At 38.6% G+C, this 23,283-nt stretch overlaps 1 long non-coding RNA gene across 5 annotated transcripts in view; it reads right to left on the reverse strand.

Annotated features, from left to right (window-relative positions):
* The window catches only part of LOC136793605 (uncharacterized), a 93,498-nt gene that overhangs the window by 13,719 nt on the left and 56,496 nt on the right, over positions 1-23,283 (reverse strand). For 3 of the 5 annotated variants that reach the window (XR_010839146.1, XR_010839143.1, XR_010839145.1), the window contains exon 3: positions 10,569-10,692. This is a non-coding gene — a long non-coding RNA (uncharacterized lncRNA). Of the gene's footprint in view, positions 1-2,144; positions 4,686-10,568; positions 10,693-23,283 lie in introns of those variants that run through there. The other 2 variants (XR_010839147.1, XR_010839144.1) reach the window with 2 other exon arrangements.

Below are 23,283 nucleotides of genomic sequence, written 5' to 3' on the forward strand. Positions count from 1 at the left end.
CCAACTCACATATCCAAGTAAATTCCTGATGGAAAAAAAATATTCTAAAGCTAGAGGTGTAATTAAATGTGTATAAACCAATACAGTCATCTCAAACTCAAACTCATTTGCAGCAAAAAGCACTTCCACCGTTCTCTAGTGTTCAAAAATTCCACCTGCATCTCTGCCACACTGACCAGCCCCCATTTGTCTCCTCCTCCCGCTACCTACACTACTTTCTTTCTTGCTATCAGGCCTTTTATTGGTTGAATTGTATCCTCCCAAAAAAGGAATGTTGAAGTCCTAACCCTTAGTACCTCAGAATGTGTCCTTATCCATAAATAGGGTCATTGCGATGTAATCAGTTAAGATAAGGTCATTAATCCAACGTGACTGGTGTCCTTATAAGAAGAAGGCCATGTGAAGACACAGAGATACATGGAGAATGCTATATGACAATGGAGACAGAGATTGGAGAGATGCATCTACAAGCCAAGGAACATATAGGAATGCCAGTCATCACCAGAAGCTTGGAAAGAGGCATGAAACAGATTCTTCTACAGTCCTCAGAAGGAACCAACCTTGCAAACACCCTGATTTTGGACTTCTAACCTCCAGAACTGGAGGAGTATAAATTTATTTTGTCTTAAACCACCCAGTTTGTGGTATTTTGTTATGGAACCCCTATAAAACCAAGACTGGACAGCCCTTTTTAAGCCTGAGATCCATAGGGAGACATTCTAGCAAGGCTTTGACCAGCATCCCTGGTTCCATCATGCCTGCCCTCTCTAGGCTGCCAATCCTGTTGATCCCTACTCTGGATAGGACACACTGTCTAATTTCTCTGCTCCTGTCCACAGTCTATCAGGTGATAGTGAAATTTGATGAATTGGTTATGATGCAGAGTCATTGTCACCCTTTCCCCAATATGAGTGTACCCCAAGGACTCACCCTTGGTCCTCTTTTGCCACTCTTTCTACTCTCCCTTGGTAATTTAATCCAGTCTTCTGTTTCTCCATCTACTGGTATAACTTTGCAGGTCATCTGAAAATCTTTCCAGTCCTGAGCTTTTCTCCCAAGGCCCACATTTCTAGCTGCCTCCTGGACATCACTGCCCAATTGTCTCACTACATTAAATTCCCTGTGTCAACAAATGAACACACTGAGTTTCTCCCCCCAGACTTGCTAGGTCCTTACTTTTATCTGCCTACTCACCCAAGCCAGAGAGTCCCTCCTTGCCTTCCATATGCAACACCCATCAAATTCAGTAAACTCTAACCACCCCAATATCTCATATCTGTTCTTTCTCAGTTCTCACCACCACCTTTACCTTGTTACTCTCACCATATAAATGGACTAAGACATTAGCACTCAGTAAATGGCAGCTATTACAATCACATTCATCTCTCTTCTTTCTAATACATGTCACACCTGGTTGCTGAGTTCTGAAAGCATGGTTGTGAGCACACCACTTTCCTGCTCAAAAATCTTCAATGGCTTCCTACTCTGCCCAAATTATAAAGGCTGAACTCCATTGCCTGATACAGTTATACCTTGTTTTGTTGCTCTTTGCTTTATCACGCTTTGCAGATATTGCATTTTTCTTTACAAATTGAAGGTTTGTGGCAATCCTGCATCAGGGAAGTCTATCAGAGCCATTTTTCCAACAGCATTATTTTTTAGTTAAGGTATGTACATTGTTGTTTTTTTCCCTTTTTTAGAAATAATGCTATTGCACACTTAACAGTCTACAGTATAGCATATATATAACTTTTATATGCACTGGGAAACCAAATATTTGTGTGATTTGTTTTATTTTGATATTCGCTTTACTGTGGTGGTCTGAAACCAAGTGTGCAATATCTTCAAGTATGCCTGTGTATGCCCTGCACATAAGTCCAACCTATTGTTACAGCTAAATTTTCACCATCATTTTCTCTTCATATGTCTTTCATACCAGCTAAACTGAACTACTAACTATTTCTGCTACAAACAAATACTCCACACCTTCTGACCTCCTTTCCTATCACCATTATTCATAGTCCATCTTCCTGGGGCACTCTCCATTCCCCCATCTCTGCATTTCCAAATCCTACTTATTCTTCAAAGCTCAGTTACAATACCACCTTCATAAAGCCATTATTAAAAAACAAAATTCAACTGAGTAAATTCCAAAGATCTTATTGTCTTTATTCAATGATTCATGAGTTGGGCAGCATCCCATCTAGCAGATAGAAAGGAGCTCCAAGGAGCTGTACAAAATGGAAGACTTTTATAGGCAGAAGGGGGCAGGACAAGGAAAGAGCAAACTACCTCACCTTTCTTTGGTGGATGGAAGGGGTCTATCAGGTGGATTACCTCACTAGGGCTGACAAGGAAATTCTAGACTGACTGGTTAAGATCACATTCCTCAGGGAGGTTGTAACTACAATTAGGTTAGGTACTAAGTCTTGGTTTGTTAACATGGGCTTAGCACAAGTGACTCCATCTGGGGTCTGTTGTCTCTTTTGTAACAATTCCCATCCTTTGAGCAGCTTAACTGAGAGGTATGACAAAAAAAATTTAAGGCATTAGTGCCATTCTCGGCTACTGCTCTGTAGTTCTCACAGCTTTTATTGATCCTCTGTGTGGTATTCACAGGTCATGACTTCAGGCTCACAATTTTTTAGTTGGTCATTTTCTTCATTCATTTTCTGGCATTACAGTCTTAGGGAGGTCATTTGCTTAGTGGTTAATGGCTACAAACATGCATTTAAGACTTTTGAGAGAATACAACATGCCAGGGAGACCACCATGACTATTATTAGTAGGATAATTCCCAATGTCTGGAGTGTACTTCAGAGCTACGGTCCCCAAGACTCAAACCAATGAAAATCAAATAAGTCAAAGAAAGAACTAGATGAAGGAGTCACCCTTTTAAGCCAGTGGCTTGCTTAGTGATCGTATGTAAATGAGTTTCAACTTCTCCAGAAGTGTTAATTCAGGTGCAGCAGGTGGTATTGGCCACAGAACAAGTATCTCCTTGTTCAGCTAAAAGATAATCAAGGGTTATCTTATTATCAAGAATGAACTTTGGCCAGAAAGTCCAAGGACTGTTGTTGGGCAGCTATTTTCTTAGCAGTAGACTCCACAATACTTTCAAGAGTTAAGGAGACGTTCCTGATCATAGCCTCATTCACATTTACTCCTAACCAGGGAAGTAGGGACCTGCCAAAGGAAGAGAATTCTGAATCTTGAAAAATGCCTGGTAGGTCCTTTCTTATTCGATGATGCAAAATTCAGGGGAGTTGGCCAGTGAGGTGTCTCAGTTTGATTTTGGACTGTTTAGGGGCATAGTTAGATAACCTAAGAGGTGTGTTACCAGTTATACACTAGCAATTTAGGCATCCATAGGCCAAAGGGGAATGATAACCACCACATACAAAGATAAATCTTGTTGGGGCACAAACCACTTCCACTAAAGTGGCACTGTTAATGGCTTCATTTGCAGAAATTGTTGAATTTGCCCATTCAAGCCAGGGGTCAGTTAGGTTTTCAGTGCATTCAGGAAGTAAATCTCCTAGCCTGAAATAAGAAGTTTTTCCAAATTCTAGATACCCTCCTTAGCAATGGCTTGGGAGATGTGAACAATAGTGTTATCTTTCCAGGTCAATGCCAGAGTAAAGAGAAGAAGGAGAAGAAAGCATTTCATGAAGTCTTGATCCAGCGCCTTGAGAGGAAGCAGTCTACCTCTAAGTCGGCTACCTCTCTTCCTAGTCCATTTGACTTGAATACATAGATGTGAGATGTATACCTAAGGTTCAAATCCCTGAAATTTGGCTGCCATCTAGGTAGTTAGGAGGATCTGGTATAGTCCCTTCCAAGGAGATTCAAGGGCATTCTATGTTCTTAGTGATTCCAAATCAGAAAGGGGGGAGAAATTGGAAATGTAGCAAGATATTTGAGGAAACTACAAGACTTTAGAATCCAGGCCAGTTTATAGGTATATAGCAAAACCTTAAAGACAATTAACAGAACTAGAATATAATAGCTACAAAGGTGCAAACATAATTTTTCTCTCTACAATTTCCCCCATTAAAAAAAAGATAAAGTTAAACCAACTTGTTTGCATTAAACTTATAGTGACTGACCATATAAACTTTGGTCATATCTGAGTCCATGTATATCTCTCTCAAATATGACATTCCAGTCAAAGCCTTGGTAATATAGCCAATGTTTCCAATTGTGTCCTGTTACAAGGAGAACTGATTCATACTGAACTTACGCAAATAGCTAACTCTATTGCTGTGGAAGAATACTTAAGGATTTTCTAATTATGGAGGGATCAGGTAGGGAGAAAAAGTAAATGTTTCATCTGTGTTTACAAAGGTACACTTTACCAAATTGCTGCATGTCATGTATAAATTAAGAGAAAAGGTTTCCTTAAATCTGGGCAAAAAACCATTAAGGAACCAGCAATGTTTCAAACAAAAAGTCATAAAAAATTATAGTCATCCTCCTCAGTTCATTCAGTCCCACGTAATTAATACTTATTTTGCTTGAATCCAGTTTTTCCATTAGTTCTGGAAGTTCTTACCCAGTTCAGTTTTATGATCTTAAAGTTACCAGAAACCTGTACTTGTCAAAGTCCTTTCCATGAATCTCCTTAAAGATGAAGCACTTTTGCAAGAACACTTTTGCAAAAGCATCAGAGTAAAACAATAACTCTGTAAATGATAAAAGACATAAAAAATGGACATGGTTAAAGATCTAAAAAAGAAAAAAGAAGAAAAGAAAAAAAAGATCTGATGAGAATTTTTTACAATTTGACAAGGAAATTCGGTTATTTCTGTGACATACACATTTTAAGATAATAATTGTGACTGATTACATTAGACCAGAACATATCAGATTTCCAAGAATTTCTCTCAATTTCTGGAACACTTATAACATATACCTATACAAAGACAACATAAAGAAGGCTTAATATTACTTCTTTTTTTTTTCTTTTTTAAAAAATATTACTTCTTGGGCTTCCCTGGTGGCGCAGTGGTTGAGAATCCGCCTGCCGATGCAGGGAACACGGGTTCGAGCCCTGGCCAGGGAAGATCCCACATGCCGCGGAGCAACTGGGCCCGTGAGCCACAACTACTGAGACTGCGCGTCTGGAGCCTGTGCTCCGCAACGAGAGGCCGCGATAGTGAGAGACCCGCGCACCGCGATGAAGAGTGGCCCCTGCTCTCCGCAACTGGAGAAAGCCCTCGCACAGAAACGGAGACCCAACACAGCCAAAAATAAATAAATAAATTTTAAAAATAAAAATAAAAATATTACTTCTTATTTGACAATGCTTCCCATGTAATTTAACATATCAAATAAGCCTAATTGGTTTAACCTCTCCCTTTTTATAAGGAGAAAGAACAAATCTTTTGTGATTTTCCAGGGACCCTCTGGGAAATCCTAAATTTAGTTATAAATCAAAAAGAATTTATTTAGAATTTGATTTTGGGAAGTTTGTAAACAAATATCAAAAGATTTTAAAACAATTGGTCATATAGGATCATAGGTCACTGTGAAACAATACTTAGCCATTTAACCATAGTGACAAAGACTTTGAATGCAAATAAAGAAGGTTACATAGTTCTGAGCAAAACTTAGCTCTTTTAATAGCAAGAAGACTAGGTTTACTCAAGTAATCAAAGACCTGATAAAAACAACAAACACAGGACATTATTTTGATAAGACATAGAATCTTTGCTCTCTAGACAGATCACTTAAAAGGTAAAGACAAACCTTTGTTTACAACGTCATATTAAGAGCAGACCAACAATCCAAAATAACCCTGTCCCTTCAACAGTGAGAAAACCAAATTTTAATATTGTACCAGCTTACTTTTGATATTAAAACTCATTAACTTAAATAAATTCATTTTAATCTTAGCCAGCTTGACTACATGTAAAATTCTATCCCCAAGATTCCTTTTCCACAAACCTTTACAATTTTGTACTTGCTTTTCCTCTTTCCTGTTCTGAAATAACCAGTCTCACTTTAGGACAAAATTACTTTCATTTTCCTCAACAAAAATGCATCTCTATTCCTTATACCTCTTTTACTGAAAACATACATCCTACTTTCCTTGCAGATGGAGATGTTTCCCTTATGATTTCTAGTAGCTTTAGTTTTATATATATATATATATATATATATATATATGTAAACATATATAAATATATGTGTAAACAATTGTGAACTATCTGTTATATTAGCATTCTAATGAAAAATTTATAAATACTTTTTATAATTTCTAGAAACATATGCTTTCTCATAGTAAAGTTTTCAGTGTGGCATGAAACATGTTTACTAATAAATCCAAGTATCTTTAGTTCCTCTGGGAAAGGAAGCAAAAGTAGAAAAGTCTGTGTTCAGCAACTAATGTTTTAGCATTTTATCTCATTTGGAAATGATCTAGATATCTAATGGCTATCCATCATTTAATTTAACTTAGCAAAACTTTAAGGTTTCAGTTTACCAAAAAGATTTGGAGAAACTATTTTAAAAATTCACCTGGGGCTTCCCTGGTGGCGTAGTGCTGCCGATGCAGCGGACGCGGGTTCGTGCCCCGGTCCAGAAGGATCCCACATGCCGCGGAGCGGCTGGGCCCGTGAGCCATGGCCGCTGGGCCTGCGTGTCCTGAGCCTGTGCTCCGCAACGGGAGAGGCCGTGGCAGTGAGAGGCCCGCGCACCTCAAAATAAATAAATAAATAAATAATTCACCTAAAAACTTTTATCCTGTTTATATCTATTAAATTCACTTACTCTGGATAATTATGTTTAGACTACCTGCAGAAATTTCATGAGACATTAGACAAAGTCATCTGTCATCCCAAGCTATTTTTCTTGCTGACAAATTGTGTAACAAAGATTACATGAACTTGTTTGACCAAGAAACCTAAGTAGAATAAGTATGCCTGCATTATTTTAATGCCGATAGTTCTGAAGGCATACCTCTTTTAATTAATCCAACAACCTTAAACTAGCTTTTATTTACCAAAGATTATTCCAAATCATGTGAACTTGAAAAGCGTTTGGACTAGTTTCCACTATATTTTTGAGAGTTTTAGGAATCCTTAATTCATATAAGTGCTTAATTCTCTTCAAGCCAAGTAGAGTTCTTTTACAAATTAATTTTGGTACTACCATCCAAAGGTAGAAAATACTACACATCTATTACACACACACACACACACACACACACACCACGCACAAACATATGGACAGATGAAAACAGAGATATTATAGCTTCTGTTTTAAAATTACTGCCATGGATCAGGTATAATAATACAAAACTTACTAGTTATAAAAGAAGTTGGATCAATGTTTTCTGGTAGATGAAATAAGTTAAGGTTACCTGCTCAGATGGCTAGAGCTTTCTACTAATATTTGTGGAGAAGAATATAAGAGATTTTTCATTTGCTAAGTTTAAAATGACCTCCCCTTCCACTTTTTTTGTTCTAATGAGAATTACCTCCCTGAAGTTTATATTTTAAAGAGATGACTTAGATAAGAGTTCTTGGAGCATTTCTGGTTTTGTAAAGATTCATAAGAAAAGAACAGTTGTTTTTAATTCTTCAAGGAATTGGGTTGCAACTTAAATGACATCATAGGTTGCTCCACCCATCTTTAGAAGGTTTCTCTTTTTCTTTGTGTACATAGTTTTATTTTAGCTTAGTGGAGGAGGCCTAAAAAAATTCCTATCAGGGTCTGAATATCAGCTTTTAGACTGGCCAATTTCTGACCACAGAGCTGCTTAAAAATCCTTCTAAATATCTTGTCCATTTTCAGCCAGGACAAACAGTAGATATTTCTGGAAGTGCTAAACAACTCCTTTGTTGCCCCCAAAGAAGGTGCAAAAAGATATTTTATTTTTCTCTCTCTATTGGGTGCTGTAGACAGAGATCTGGGAGAGCGCGCTCTGGTAAGTATTCTCACCCTTAGCCGGCTTGGCTTCTGCCAGTTTTTCCAGGACCACATCTGCAGGCTCTGAGAGGGGTTTAAAGTAGAGAGTGTAGCTCCAGTATCTGGGGCCCTCCTTTGAGGGTCGATATGAGGGCGCTCATACCTACAAATCTGTTGAAAATTATTCATAGGCTGTTTGAGGACATTATCTTTTCCAGAGTCCCAAGTGACTATACAACTGAGACATCAACCCCTGAGTCAGCATTTTAATGATAGACACCCCCCCCCAGGAGACTGTGATGTAGGGGACCCAAGCATCCAAGCTGGCCTTGGAGCTGTTAAAACTTTAAAGCCAATAGCTTTGGTGGATTTTTGTTTACAATCTTGTTCCAAAGTCCTTTCAAAGTGTTCAGCTACGGTCACAAGTTCAGTCCAACAGGTAGCCAGCCTCCCATCCCATTTTTTTGTCTTTTTATCAATCCACTAACCTCAGGACATAATCCATCTACAAATAGGGTAGCTAGAGCAGGTTGGGTGACCTCATCTATTGTATGAAACCCAGAAAGCTGTAGGAAGAGTGCTTCCAGATGAGCTTTAAAGTCTGTCACAGATTCATCTTTCTTTTTTTTTTTTTTTTTTGGGGCAGTATGCAGGCCTCTCACTGCTGTGGCCCCTCCCGTTGCGGAGCACAGGCCCCGCCCCGAACGCACAGGCTCAGTGGCCATGGCTCACGGGCCTAGCCGTTCCGCGGCACGTGGGATCTTCCCAGACCGGGGCACGAACCCGTGTCCCCTGCATCGGCAGGCGGACTCTCAACCACTGCGCCACCAGGGAAGCCCTCATCTTTCTTTTGTTTGCATGTCTTTATAATAGACCAAGGAAGACTCTAGGAACGACTCTTAAAAGATCAGTTTCTGGGCTTCCCTGGTGGCGCAGTGGTTGAGAGTCCGCCTGCCGATGCAGGGGACACGGGTTCGTGCCCCGGTCCGGGAAGATCCCACGTGCCGCGGGGCGGCTGGGCCCGTGAGCCATGGCCGCTGGGCCTGCGCGTCCGGAGCCTGTGCCCCTCAACGGGAGAGGCCACAACAGTGAGAGGCCCGCGTACCACAAAAAGATCAGTTTCTACTTTGAGAGCATTTTATGGTCCATAGGGGACCATGTTGAAGATTGAGGATCTCTAATTATCATCCTCAGCGTTTTGCATTTTGCTTCCTTCATGTTTGTGCTTCACCAGATTCTACCAGCATGTGCATGAGCTGATAAAGATCTGTCAGATCAGGGTCATAGGCCCGATAATGACTCTAAATTCTTCAAAAAACTTTTGAAGTGCTTGTTTTTTAATCCTCTCTGGGTTTAGCAAATTCTTTAAGTGTGGCCCTTAGTTCAGTCTTTGACCAAGGAGTGAAAGATACCTGAGGAGAATTGCCTGCAACCTTGGGTGGTTTTATTTTAAACTGCTTAATAGCCTCTTCAGAATGGAAAAGCAGTTCAGACGGAGAATTAGTGGAATGTGAATACTCAGGTAAATGAGGATAGAGAGAAGCAGTAGAAGCCATGTCAGTCTTACAGTCTTTTATTGTAGGTACCTCTTGTGTCTTGAATTTTTTATTAGCCTTTGCAATGAATCTTCCAATGAAGTTATTTTGGAATCATGAAGCCTTTTGGAGCCTTCTGCATACCCATTAAGATATGTATCTCATTTTGTTTAATTTGGGAATGCTTGCTTTCAAGTTCACTTCACTAGATCTTGTCTAATTGGAACATTCCCCATAATGGCCACTGTAATCCTAGCTTGTTTTTAGTAAGATTTTGCCATTTTTGTAAAAATCTACAGCTTCCAGGTCAATTTACTTAGACATAAAATAAGCAGGTGTGCTGGAAGGTGGTGTGCTTAACTCTTTAGAATTTTAGAATTTAAGAGTTATTAATTAATTTTAAATTTTATTATTTTTTAATTATTTATTTAGCTAAGCTTTGGGAGTCAAACCAATACTAAAAAGGGAATGTGCTGCTTGGTTGGGAATTGTGTGGTGTTTTACAGTGTACTTCATTGCCTGCAAATTTTCTTGAGGTTGGCTGGTGACCTAGTGTCGACCTACCCATTCTATGGCCAACTTATCCTAACACAGGAGTGTTAGAGTTTGGTGGCAAGTACTCTAATAGCTTTAAGTGTTCAATCCATGCCCACCAATCTTTGTGGCTTTTAGGCCTCCAAGATCCTTGTCAATAATTGCCTTTCATACAAAACAAAACAAACACGTGAACCTTAATATACCACGCAGTAACCAAAGAAATGTTACTGCAGACTGGCCAACAGAAGGCACTGTGCACACTGTCAGCCATTCCCAATGTGGAACAGGGGTTGGGGAGAGAATTGAAACAAGAGACCCCAAAGAATGGGGACTGCAAGCTGATTCCAAACAAATGGGAAACTGCAGACTAAATTGCCAACAGTTACCAGTGTGGAATCTGGTCACAGAACCAAGGGCTACGATTTCCAATCAACTGGGGAATTGAAAACTGAACCAAGAGCTAGGGGTTAGTTCTGGGTGGAACTGTCTGCTAGCTTAAACTGACCTGCCCTGAACTGGGAAGCCAATTAAATCAGGAGCTTGATCCAAAGAGAGTGAAACGCAGAACCAAGAGGAACTTACCCATGGCCTTCAGAAGTGGCAGGAAGACACAGAACTCAGTGGGTTTGTGGAATACCATGCCTGTGTTTCTTGTTGTCCTGAAGCCATCAGAAGTTCACTTCAGATCCCACTGCTGCCATCAAATCTGTTATAAAAACAATATTCAACTGAGTAAATTTTATAGATTTTATTGACTTTGTTCAGTGATTCATGAATTGGGTAGCATCCCATGTAGCATATAGAAAGGAGCTGTACAAAATGGAAGGCTTTTATAAGCAGAAGGTGGCAGGACAAGGAAAGAGCACATTACCTCATCTTTCTCTGGAGAATGGAAGGGGTCTACCAAGTGGATTACCTCACTAGTGCTGACCAGGAAATTCCAGACTGACCAGTTAAGATTATATTCCTGGGGGAGGTTGAAACCACAATTAAGTTAGGTATTAAGTCTTGATTGGTCACATGGCTTAACACAAGTGACTCCATTTGGGGTCTGTTGTCTGTTTTTTTAAAACACTAACAATGAATGCTTTGCTCTGCCCTGCCCTCCTAAGAAGTTCCTGCTCTAGCCCCTGAGTTTTCATAGGTTTTTATATATACCTCTCTTGTGACACTGAACATTTACTTTGTGTATTAAAGTTATTGGTATTAATAATAATAAACATTCTTTATTAAAAACATAATGTATTATTTCATTTTATCTTCCTAATGACTCTATCCCCATTTTGCAAGTTAGGAAACTGAAGCATGAAAAGGTTAAATAATTTATCCAGGAATGTGTAAGTGGTGGAGTCCGGGTTCAAATGAATAGAGCCTAGAGCTCATACTTCTAACCACTACTACACAAGACACTACTGTGGTTACTAGATTGGGAGCTCCTGGATGGCAAAAATCCTTGTATGCTCCATCTTTGCATCTCCCAAAGTACCTAATGCCACTCATTGCCCTTTAAAGTTGCTCAGTAAAAAGAAGCACATATTTGGTCAAATGTCCCCTTTCTCTCATCAATAGGTGGATAAATTAGTGGCTGTTACATGGTGTTTAATGCAAATACTGCAATTTCATTTCCCCACTGCTCCCCCTCCCCCTTTCTCTCTTTTTTCTCCTTTTCTTCCCCCAGCCTGTGGAGAAGGTAATGTTGGGAAGAGCAGAAGGGGCTTCTTTCTTCTCTAAGGAGAGCTTGGAGGAGCCCTCCTAGGGACTAGACACTTCCTGAGTAATATTCAGGCAGCAGCCCTTTTTAGCTGGCAAATGCTCTACAGTTTGCAACCTCAGGTCATTCCAGAGAATGAACCTTTTGAAATAAACACAGAGGAATGGGACCTTTTATTATCTCCAGATGGGACTGTGCAGCCTTGGAAGCTGCAGAAGTAGTTCTGCTATGCCTGGATCACACTTTTCTTATCTTCCAAAAGGAAAGAAATTTCCTTTCACTGAGAAGTGGTAAATAGTGTTAATTAAAAAGCCAACTTGGATTAAATTCTGCAGATTGACCCCACCCTACCCAATCCATATTTTTCTGGTTTACATTTTATTTAACTTAGCATCCCTCTCATCTTTTTAAAATATGATACGAGGTTGAGTTGAAAACACACGCACACACACACACACACACGCACACGTAAAACTGTTGTTTTTGAGTAGTCGTTATCCGAGATTTAGATGTTTTATAGAACAAGGATGAAATCTGAAAGTGGAATGTCCTTTAGGGTATACTAGGAAAGGAAGTAGGTTAAAGCATATCTGTAGTATTTTTATTTTTCACTCTGTTAGTGGTGGCCAGCTGGGCAGCTTCCACATCAAAGATGCCCAATAAAAATTTATTGAATGAACTCCATACTTAAAAATTTTGGTCTATAACATTATAAAATATAATTTCAAAATGGATGATGCCACCTATTGGTGAAGATAAAATGTAAAACGATCACTAACATAATAAGTTACTTTATATTTCCCGATCATTTGTTACTTACTCCCATAGAGATTATAAGAATAATTGAGGAGCTGGAAGGAATAAATTGCTTGGTCCATACAGACATGAAGCACTAATGTTTTCAATTTGGTTGCTCTCTACTGGGTTCCTATTAAGTGCACAATACTTAGGAAGATGCTAGAGAAGTGAAGACATAGCCCCCGACTTCAAGGAGCATCTTATCTAGTTGGAAAGAAAAGACCTATCTCCTGAGAATAGTCAGCAAATAAAACAAAACAACCTGACATTAAAATGCATGATGTTCATTCCATGTATATGGTTATATTTTATTTATTATATGCTAAACGTACTTTTGAGACTCACAGGGCAGAAATAAGTCTGTTTTGCTTACCACTTACCCCAGGACTAGCACATCACTTTGAAGACAATTGATAAACACTATTGAATAATTGAATAATTTAGGTCTCATGGTTAGATACATGTAATTTAGAGAATATTTTAAATCCTGACTGGCAAAATAGATCAGAAAATACATGTGAACACAGGAAGTCATATGGAGGAAGTGGGGTTTGAGTTCCGGAAAATCCCTCAAGGGATTTATAACCTAATACAGATGAAGCCATCAGTGTAGGGAGATCTCTTGTAATCTTGGATTTGTGTTTGAACTGGAGATTTTTTGTGGTTTGCTGTGCCAACCCACGCTTTTTCCTCAGTCGATGACTGAGTTTTTGCTCAATACTGGTAAAGTCCAAAAGCAAAGGAAAAGAAGAAGGCTGATAGTGGGTAGCTGCAAGGCTGTAAACATACATTTTACTCCTGAAGTCTTACGGGCATGTGGCCTAGAAAGGTTTTTTCTTTCTGTCTTCCTCCAGCCCAGCTATGTGCTTCAAAGTATTCCTATAATATTTGGTAATATATATCAAGAGTCTTAAAATGGTCAAACCTTTTGATCTAGTACTTCTTGTAAGAAAGTATACTAAGGATATAACCAGGAATGTGAACAAATGCTTTCCGGAACAAAGGGAAAAATCTCTACTCAATATGGAAGCAGTTAAGTTTTGCTACAGATTTAAGACAGTTCTTGCATGATATTAAAAAGTATGGCGCATGTAGGTTATCTCTGAATGCAAGGATTACAGGTTGTTTTGATTTTACTCTAGTGTTAAGAAAGTCTTTGAAATTTAGTGGATGAAATTTAGCTCATCCATTCTGGTTATTTCTGCTTTCATTGTCTTTGACTAGACTACTTTACAACTCAGTAGAGAAAGAGGGTTAACATTTAGAAAATTGATAGTAGTGCAAATGTTTTCTGTCCATAGCTATGTAAACGATTTCTATTAATGTAATGCAAATGAATTTTGCCTGGTAGATAATATAAATCTCTGTATATCAAATCATTTGAACTGCCTATAACATCTTACTGGTTTCCTCAGTAATTGAGTTAAATAAAATCTTTCATGTGTGTTAATTTGATATTTACATGAATCATGATTTTACCTTTTACCTAGCTTTTCAAAAGCTATCCTTTAACACTATATATTTCCTATATTCTAGATTTTCTACAATAAACATGTGTTGCCAATATTTTTAAAATATTTATTTATTTATTTATTATGTTTGGCTGAGTTGGTCTTCATTGCGACATGAGGACTTCTCTTTAGTTGTGGCGGGCAGGCTACAGAGCGCATGGGCTCTGTAGTTGCAGCAAGCGGGCTTAGTTGCCCCATGGCATGTGGGATCTTAGTTCCCCGACCAGAGATTGAACTGCTGTCCCCTGCATTGGAAGGTGGATTCTTAACCACTGGACCACCCGGGATGTCCCTGTGTTGCCAACTTTTTAGTAAACTTTTAATTTAAGTACATTATACATGCATATCAAATGAAAACATGCATGTTTTAACGAAGTATGTATGCATGCATAAGTAAGTTTATAGCTCAACAAATTTTCACAAAATTAATACACCTATGTAACCAGTCTTCAGATCAAGGAGCAGAACATTATTACCACCCCAGAAGTTGCCCTTGTGCCTCCCTCCTAGGCACTACTACTTCCCCACCAAAACAGACCTGACTTCTAACATCAGAGATTCATTTCTCCAAAGAGGAATCGAACCTGGGGCCCCGGCAGTGAGAATGCAGAGTCCTCACCACTGGACCGCCAGGGAATTCCCTGTTTAACTTTATATAAATGGAATCACATGGTGTATACTCATTTGTGCCTGGCTTCCTTTACTCACCACCATGTTCATGAGATTCATCCACGTTGTTGCAGAAAGTTTTAGTTCCTTCATTCTCTCTGCTGTGTAGTGCTCTATTATGTGAATAAATTACAATTTATCTATGGGCATTCAGATTGTTTCTGGTTTGGGGCTATTACAAATAGTGTTGCCATGAATATTTGTGTACATATTTTTTGGTGAAAATATGAATACATTTCTGCCAACTATCACATGTATTAATTTAAAATCTGAAAAAATAAACCTAAACTACAAAAAAAAAATCAGTTTCCCTTTCTTCTCTACAGATCATTCCATCTAGATAAAATTCTTTTGATTAACAAATTCTTTTAACATGTGAATGTATTCCAGAAGAATTAATCCTCATTTATACCTTACTGTGAATTTCTATAATCCAATATTGAGATCAACAGCTAGTTGAGAAGTTTCCACTGGTGCTGAAGGGTGTAAGGAAATCTGGGGTGAGGAAGAGGGAGAGGGAGATTTGGGTCTTACAGAAGGCAGTGAGTGTTGGGCCAGGTGGGAAGATGCAGTGACTTTTCCATTCACTCGAGGTCTTGGCTGTTTCCCTTTGAAAAGAATTGCTACAATAATTGTTAACGTGATTTATTTTTTTAAAATAGTTTACAGTTGGCAAAGTGCTTTTATATTCATTACCTTGTTTGATCTTGCTCTCACAAGAAGGTTGGTATTTTCATAACTGTTCTTGTTTTAGATGCTTAAATCTTAAAATTGGATATCATGGTTGGAGTGGTAGGTGAGGATACATTTCTTCCCCACTGAGGCCAGGCTTCATAATCTAAGCACATCTAGTTCATGCTGTCCAGGTCAATTTGGTACTCTCCATTCAGTCCCCATCTCAGAAGTAAGGAAAGAAGGAGGAATTAAAAAGAAGGAAGAGCGGAAAATATGTCTTCAGTATCCATAAAGCACAGCAGCAATCCTGCTGCTCAGATGACAGAGGAGGAGGCTATGGTGCAGGCCTCTGGTGCACGGAGGCGGAATGGGATTCACCTGAAAACTCCTGACAGATACTCTCTCCTGTGTCTTTTGCTTCAGTGCCCTGAGAAAGGATTAAGGCTGATCCATGCCAACCCCGTCAGTGGGCTCATCTAACTTGGCAAGCATATTGTTGTTGACAGCTTCCAGGTGTGTGTTTTCTTAGACATGGATTCCATGCAAGAAAAATGCAATACTTGTTGCCAAGGTATTTAACAAGTAAACAAGTTGCAAAATGTTAAAGGGGAACATAAAGATGTCTCCAGGCTTCCCACTGGCCTCATCAGGAACTGCTTGTCTGCCACTTCCCACACTAAACGGCCCAACAATTCTGCCGTAGATAGGGTGTGTTTTATCTTTTTTTCTTAATAAATGTTTGAAAATGTATTCTTTTTAAATTTTTATTTATTTATTTATTTTTGGCTGTGTTGGGTCTTCGTTTCTGTGCGAGGGCTTTCTCTAGTTGCGGCGAGTGGGGGCCACTCACTGTCGTGGCCTCTCGTTGCGAAGCACAGGCTCCAGACGTGCAGGCTCAGTAGTTGTGGCTCATGCGCCTACTTGCTCTGCGGCATGTGGGACCTTCCCAGACCAGGGCTCGAACCCATGTCCCCTGCATTGGCAGGCGGATTCTCAACCACTGCACCACTAGTGAAGCCCTGAAAATTTATTCTTATACGTTACGAGCCAGCACTGTATACCCAAAAGGCGCCTCTCATTTAATTTGTGGATTAAACAAATAGTATGATTCCCATTTTATATCTATAAAAATAAAGGAGTCCAGGAGATTAAATAAATTGTTTTTCATCACATAACGAGTTATTAAAACTGTATTTCTAACTTGTAATTAGGTATCTATTCAAGTACCTATCCTCCACAGAGAACCCGTGGCCTTGAAGTCTCACTTTCTAAAGATCAGAACCATTAACTGCAATCTGGTCAGGCTACCAGTTTTGGACACATTTCCACAGGGCTAGCCCTGCCTCGAGAGCAGGCAGCCCTCAGCTGCTTCTTATTCTCTACCTTTTAAGTATCCAAAGGATTTGGTTATTCCATAGGCCTCTGAGAGATATGTTTGATTATCCTTTCAGGATTTTAAAGTTGTTCTTCGGGGACAGCCTAACCCTGACTGCTCAATTTTGCATGCAGAAACACAGATTAATCATCAGTATGTGAGTTCCTTTTTACGCTATCTGAAGTTTCTTGGATGGCTTTTCAACTTACGTAATAAAGGGGTAACCTATTTAATGTTTCTTCTGCAAATGGCATTTTCTAAGTGTATGTCAAATTCTAAAAAAAATCTTTTTTTTACTGATGAATATAAATTTGAGTTTCTTAAAATTTAATGAAGCACTTTACACAAAGAAAAAGAAAAACAGTCGAAGGGCTAGTTATGAACAGCATTTGACACAGACTGGGATTGAGCATTTTGTAAGGTAAAAAATTATGATGCCATGGTATCTTATCACTAAAAAAGTGCTCCATGTGGGGCAGCAGGAGGGGATGAGATGGTTCTAAGAATAGAGTCATGAAATCTGGTTGCCTCTGTAAAAGACTAGGAGCCACTGGGTGCTCACCAGCCAGGTGAAGGTGGAATGAGAGCTACACAATCTGTTAAAAAAAATTTTTTTTAAATATAGTTGTCTTATTACAAAAGGAACACTTCCTCGTACTTCAAATAGAAAACATGACTAAGGAGAGAGGGGAAGAGAATAAAAAACATCTTAATACCACCACTGATTACTAATTTCTGCACTGGCTTTCCATAGTTTTGGGAATTAACTTCTAAATCAAGGGAGGAATGAGAATTACCCTTGAAAATACCTTATATCACTCAGTGTCAGAATAGACTGTTGCTTCCTCAGCTGAGCCCTTATGAAGTAGCTGTGTTAATAAGCCATGTTATTTAAGTCTAAATAAATAAAAATAAAAGAATCTGTTAATACTAGAATCACATTCATCATGACCAGATACTACAAATATGAACAGTGCACGGGACCAGAAATGGTTCAAATTTATATCACCTTTTTCGGATTAACTTAGGGTTAAGTTCAAGCTAACTGAAAGGCAGGTCAGGCAGAAATCATCGTACGATTTAAAACATTCTCTCTTGTTCTCCTCTCTTTCTTCCCTTTCCCTCTTTCCTTTATTCTTTCTCTTTTGCCTTCTACCTTTACCAAATTTAGGTGAATCCTCATGAAGCTAAATGCAAAATGGTGTGGTGCTGCTGTATTAATACATTTGTATCTATCCTTCAATAATTTTTAAAGTTGCAAAAATACATACATACTAATTTAAAAATTCAACTAGTACAGAAAGTATAAAATAAAAAGTAAAAATCTTCTCTTCCCATTCTCGTGTCTCATTTCTTAGCTTTCTTTCCACTTGAAGAGATGTAGGCAAGACCCAGAGTTGGGTTGGGGGTGAAATCAGGGGGTGTTCCTTTTTGCACTTTTATAAACTGTGTCATTTGTGAGTGGGTCTGACCTAAAATCATTTTAGTGGGATTTGGAGAGCAAGAGGAGATTAAATGCATGTGCTCATTCTACCATTTGAGTTAGAAGCCTTTTAAGGGCTTTTAAAACCACACTTACATTCACACATTTATTTATTTTACAAAATTGGAATCAATTGGTTGATTGGTCACCTGTGTTTGTCCTTAATAAATTTTAACATCTTATATGAATAAATATTTATCTATTACATTACTTTAAATATAAATAGTATACATTATATGGATGTATTTATTTAACTAAACTCTTATTGTTGGCTGCTTAGGTTGCTTTTACTATTTCTGTACGATGAACATAGCTTGGATGATCTACCCAGTAGCTCAATCTTTGCATTTATTCTTGATTACTCCCTAAGGATAGAATTCTAAAATTGAAATTCCTCACCAAAAGATACATACATTTTTTAAGGTCTTTGAGTGTATGGGGGCACCTGCTGTTCTTACATTTTAACTGTGTAGTCTAGAAGTTAACAATGAATTTAGCTTGTTTTGTAGGGTGGGCCATTACTTCAAACTGCTTTCATGTCAAGATCTGCCTCATCTTTCTACGTGGGAGTTCCTACCCTCAGGCTTATGGGGGTGGAAACATAATCCTCTCCTCCTATAAACTGGAGTGAGTCACTATCAGCTTTCCTTTCTCCACAGTTACTGAGTCCATACATATCCCTGCTTTTTTTTTTTTTTTTTTAAGAGGTGGAATTCAGCCTAAGGGATCCATTGGAGTGGAATTGGAAAAAAGCATCTGTTCTAGGCCATTCTTGCTTCCAGAATGGAAGTTACCTCATCTCTTAAACAAAGCCATCTTAAGATAAGCTATTACCTTAAGAGCTAACTTTAAAAATCTTAACGAATATAACAAAGTAAAAAACATCTACACAAGTCTTTGAAACTGTTAGCAGTAAAAATGGTTATTATTTTTTAAAAAGTAATGACATGAACTTGGGATGGACAGTTATTTTGTCAGTAAGATCAATGTGGACTCTCCTGGGTAGATTCCCTACCTGATTTGTGTTCCTTCCCATTTGCACACTGGATGGCTTTCACAGAACTTTTCAGAACATAAAGAAAACCCAGCACATAGGCATGCACACACACACACACACACACACACACCTACCCACACTCCTCTTTATCTTTGTCTTGCTATTGCTACTATCACACCACCAACACCAAAGTCTAGCAATGGTTTTAAAACGTGTAATGTGGTCATTATGGCTGGTCAGGGCACTTACTAGGTTAAAAAGCAAAGGAAATATAAAAATGAATTTTCAAAATCTGTAGTGGCATATACTACTTTAAACCTAAAGCACTTTCACACATCCGATGCGATCTTATAATTCTCCTATTAATTAGTTATTAAGACCCCATTTCACAAATAACAAAATTGAGATGGATGGAGGTTTAAAAATTCCTCAAGACAAAGCTTGGAGTTATCTTCCATTTCAGTCCTCTCTCCTTCCTGCAGGTGCTGTGCCCAGGGATCTCATCCTACCGAAATTGCTCTTAATCTAAGGAGGAAGCAACAAGATAAACTGATCGCTCTCTAGGGTTAGGGATTTTATGTTTCTTCTTACAAAGCCATGACATTCTGCCTTCCATCAGGATCATGGACTGTTTGATCAGGCTCCTACATTTCGTGATTACTACATGACGAAATGGAGAAAATGGTGCTGATTTACTTTTCTCTAGGACTAAACTCGTGGTCACAGAAATCTAGGATGAAATGTTCCAGTAAAACTAGTTCCCACAGTAGGTCATCTTACATTCAGCTAATTAGGGATTAATTTTCAGGAGATTCCAGATAAACAAGGGTAATTAGAACTTTGTAAAACACTGCTGTAAAGTCTTAAATGATCCCTACCAGAGATCTGTTTTCTCTGAAGTGGCTAGAGGCACTAATTTGCTCAAGTTGAGAACTGGTATCAGGACAGAGACATCTACCTCATTCTGAAGAGTAAAGAATGGAGAAAACACCAGACGTTCCACTTAAAATGGTCAGGTTTACAAGTTAAGGTACCCAAGAAATGCAAAGAATGTAACATGGTTCATAATAAAGGACTGTAGTCAGATTCGTTTACAAAATTGTTTTTTTGGGAACATGTACATATTTTTCCATAAAAACCTTATATTTAGTGACTAGGTACCAGGTTCATCCATAAAATCTGTCAAAACTATATGGAGTCTATGGGACTTCCCTGGCGGTCCAGTGGTTGGGACTTCACCTTCCAGTGCAGGGGGTGCAGGTTCGATCCCTGGTTGGGGAGCTAGGATCCCACATGCCTCGTGGCCAAAAGGCCAAAACATGAAACAGAAGCAATATTGTAACAAATTCAATAAAGACTTTAAAAATGATCCACATAAAAAAAATCCTTAAAAAAACAAACTATATTGAGTCTAAAATGGCACTTTCAATTTCCCAAAGATTCCATCCTTATACTAATCCCTGTGGAAGTGTGAGTGAACGATGAGAAATTGACACTTGAGACCCACTGAACCCTGAGAGGGACTGTGGGTGGAGCTGGGCCCCTCAGAAGGATCAGTAGTTCTCAGATGAGCATAAGAGGAAACATATGCTACTTCTGGGAGATGACCCAGATGAAAGGGCCATCAAAAACAACAATAGCTGTTCATATATCTGAGTCCCAAGTGTCAAATCAATGGTTAGTGATTGAAGCACTTAGGTTTCTTTCTAATTAAGTTAAATTCTGTTTGTGTTTCCTATGAAAGGGACTCTTGTATTTCTTTCCTCCCTATCCCATTCAGTCATCAGAACTTGTGTTGGACACATAGCTGGTGCCTACAAATACTCGCTTCATAAATTGAATAAGAAGATTAACTAAGATGACTGGCAAACCTTGGTGTGATGGATCTTTGCAAAGAAAAATTCTGGAGGCAAGTGGAGATGATAATAAGAGGTTTGTCTAAGATCTGAGAGGCAAAGCAAGGGTGGGCAAATGGATTATTAATGAGCATTCACACGAAAGAGTAAAGGGAATCAATCCACAGCAAAAGCTTCACCACTAATGAGAAGCGAGGGCTTTAGGCATGTTATGTAACCTCAATGTCCTCATTCATAAAATGTAGATTAATAATAGCAATTATCATATAGGGTTACTATGGAAATTAAGTAGGACAATACATATAGAATAATTAGAAGAGTGCCTGGCAAATAAGAATTGGGAGAACCTAGGGGCAATTGCTGCCAGGTGCATCTATGCAGATGGTCAGATCTCTAGGGAACCCAGAAACAACAGAAGACTCCTAGACATAAGGGGGCCAGGGGACCCCTACAATGTATATCAGTCTTGGCCTTATCACTGTGAACTAATTAAGGACCAGCTAAGATACTCACCCTGTTCCAGAAGCCTTGGCACTATGTAAGATCCTGAAATTGTATAGCATGGCTTGAAATGACCATTTCAGTATGACCTGAAATGACCAGTGCTATTTTCCTAAGGACCCAGAGATATAGGGACATGAAATAAAAATTGAGTTGAATAATAAAAAAGTCATATTTCACAACCCACTTCAGCTATTATTATTAGGGAACCAAAGGATATATCCAAATGTCAAAGGAAAGAGCAGGGATTCAGGCACAAGGCAGTTGAGCATTTTGCTCTAGATGCATTTTATTGTTCCAGGGGCCACCCCCTAATTTTTAGAGGAGGATCCTATACAGAGAAAGCTGGTTGTAGGGAGTTTGTTTCAAATCCTCCTTTGTATAATACCTTACATCAGATTGAGGCATCAGTTGTTCCACATGAAAAACATTGCCTGAAGTGGTTGTGCCTCTAAGTGGGGAGAGGTAGGGTCATGGAGCTTGTTTAACCCACCTAGGAGAACTCGCTTTCTCCTCAAGCCTTTTATTTACTTTTTCCAGTTTTATTGAGATATAATGACATATATCTGTACAAGTTTAAGGTGTACTGCATGATGGTTTGATTTACATATACTGTGAAATGATTACCACAATACGTTTAGTCACCATGCATCATCTCATGTAGATACAATCAAGGGAAAAAGCAGAAAAAACCTTTTTTTCCTTGTGACACGAACTCTTAGAATTTACTCTCTTAACTATTTTCCTATATACTATACAGCAGGGTTAACTATAGTCATCATATTGTACATTATATCCCTCGTACTTATTTATCTTATAACTGAAAGTTTGTACCTTTTGACCACCTTCCTTAAATTTCTCCTCCCCCAGCTCAACCCATTCTGGTAACCACAAGTCTGATCTCTTTTTCTAAGAGTTTTTTTTTTTAAGATCCCACATACAAGTGAGATCATACAGTTTTGTCTCTCTCTGACATATTTTACTTACCACAATGCCTTCAAGGTCCAAATTATTGTACATGGCAGGATTTCCTCTTTCTTATGGCTGAATAATATTCTGCTGTATATATATATATATATATGTACACACACACATATATATATATAATATATCTCACAACTTCTTTATCCATTCATCCACTGATGTATGTTGAGGTTGTTTCCATGTCCTCAAGCCTTTTAGAACAATATTCCATACCTGACCACACTTTCTTAGATTGGATAATAAAACTACAAATCTTTAAAAGTATTCTGAAATTCACATTTACTCACCAAGACTAACCTTGGGCTTCTTTTCATTTATTTGAAAGCATATCAATTCTTGCTGTAAGTTTTGAAAAAGAACACAGTGCTCTTGCAAAAATGATGACATTCCAAGAGGTAGGGTAAGGAAGAAGAGGCAAAGCAACTGCTTGAAGTGGACTGTTGCCATTAGGGAGGTGTGGAATCTGGAAAATCGCTATCACAGAAAGTCATATTGAAAAGGGGTTCAGTAAAATTCATGGTTTGGAGCTCCATGTTTTACGGTATAAAAACTTACCTAGGTTAACTGTGTTAGATATGGCCTCTTGGCACTCAACTTCATTTTCACCAACTTCTATAGATACCCCATCCCCATTGCACAGCATTATAGGAGTTGGAAGGCTCAAAACTATATTTCCTACTTTTCATCGTATACAGAAATCAGTATCAGATGAATTATAAATCTAAATGTCAATAGTA

The sequence above is a fragment of the Kogia breviceps genome, chromosome 2 (assembly GCF_026419965.1).
Source record: "Kogia breviceps isolate mKogBre1 chromosome 2, mKogBre1 haplotype 1, whole genome shotgun sequence".
NCBI lineage: Eukaryota > Metazoa > Chordata > Mammalia > Artiodactyla > Physeteridae > Kogia > Kogia breviceps.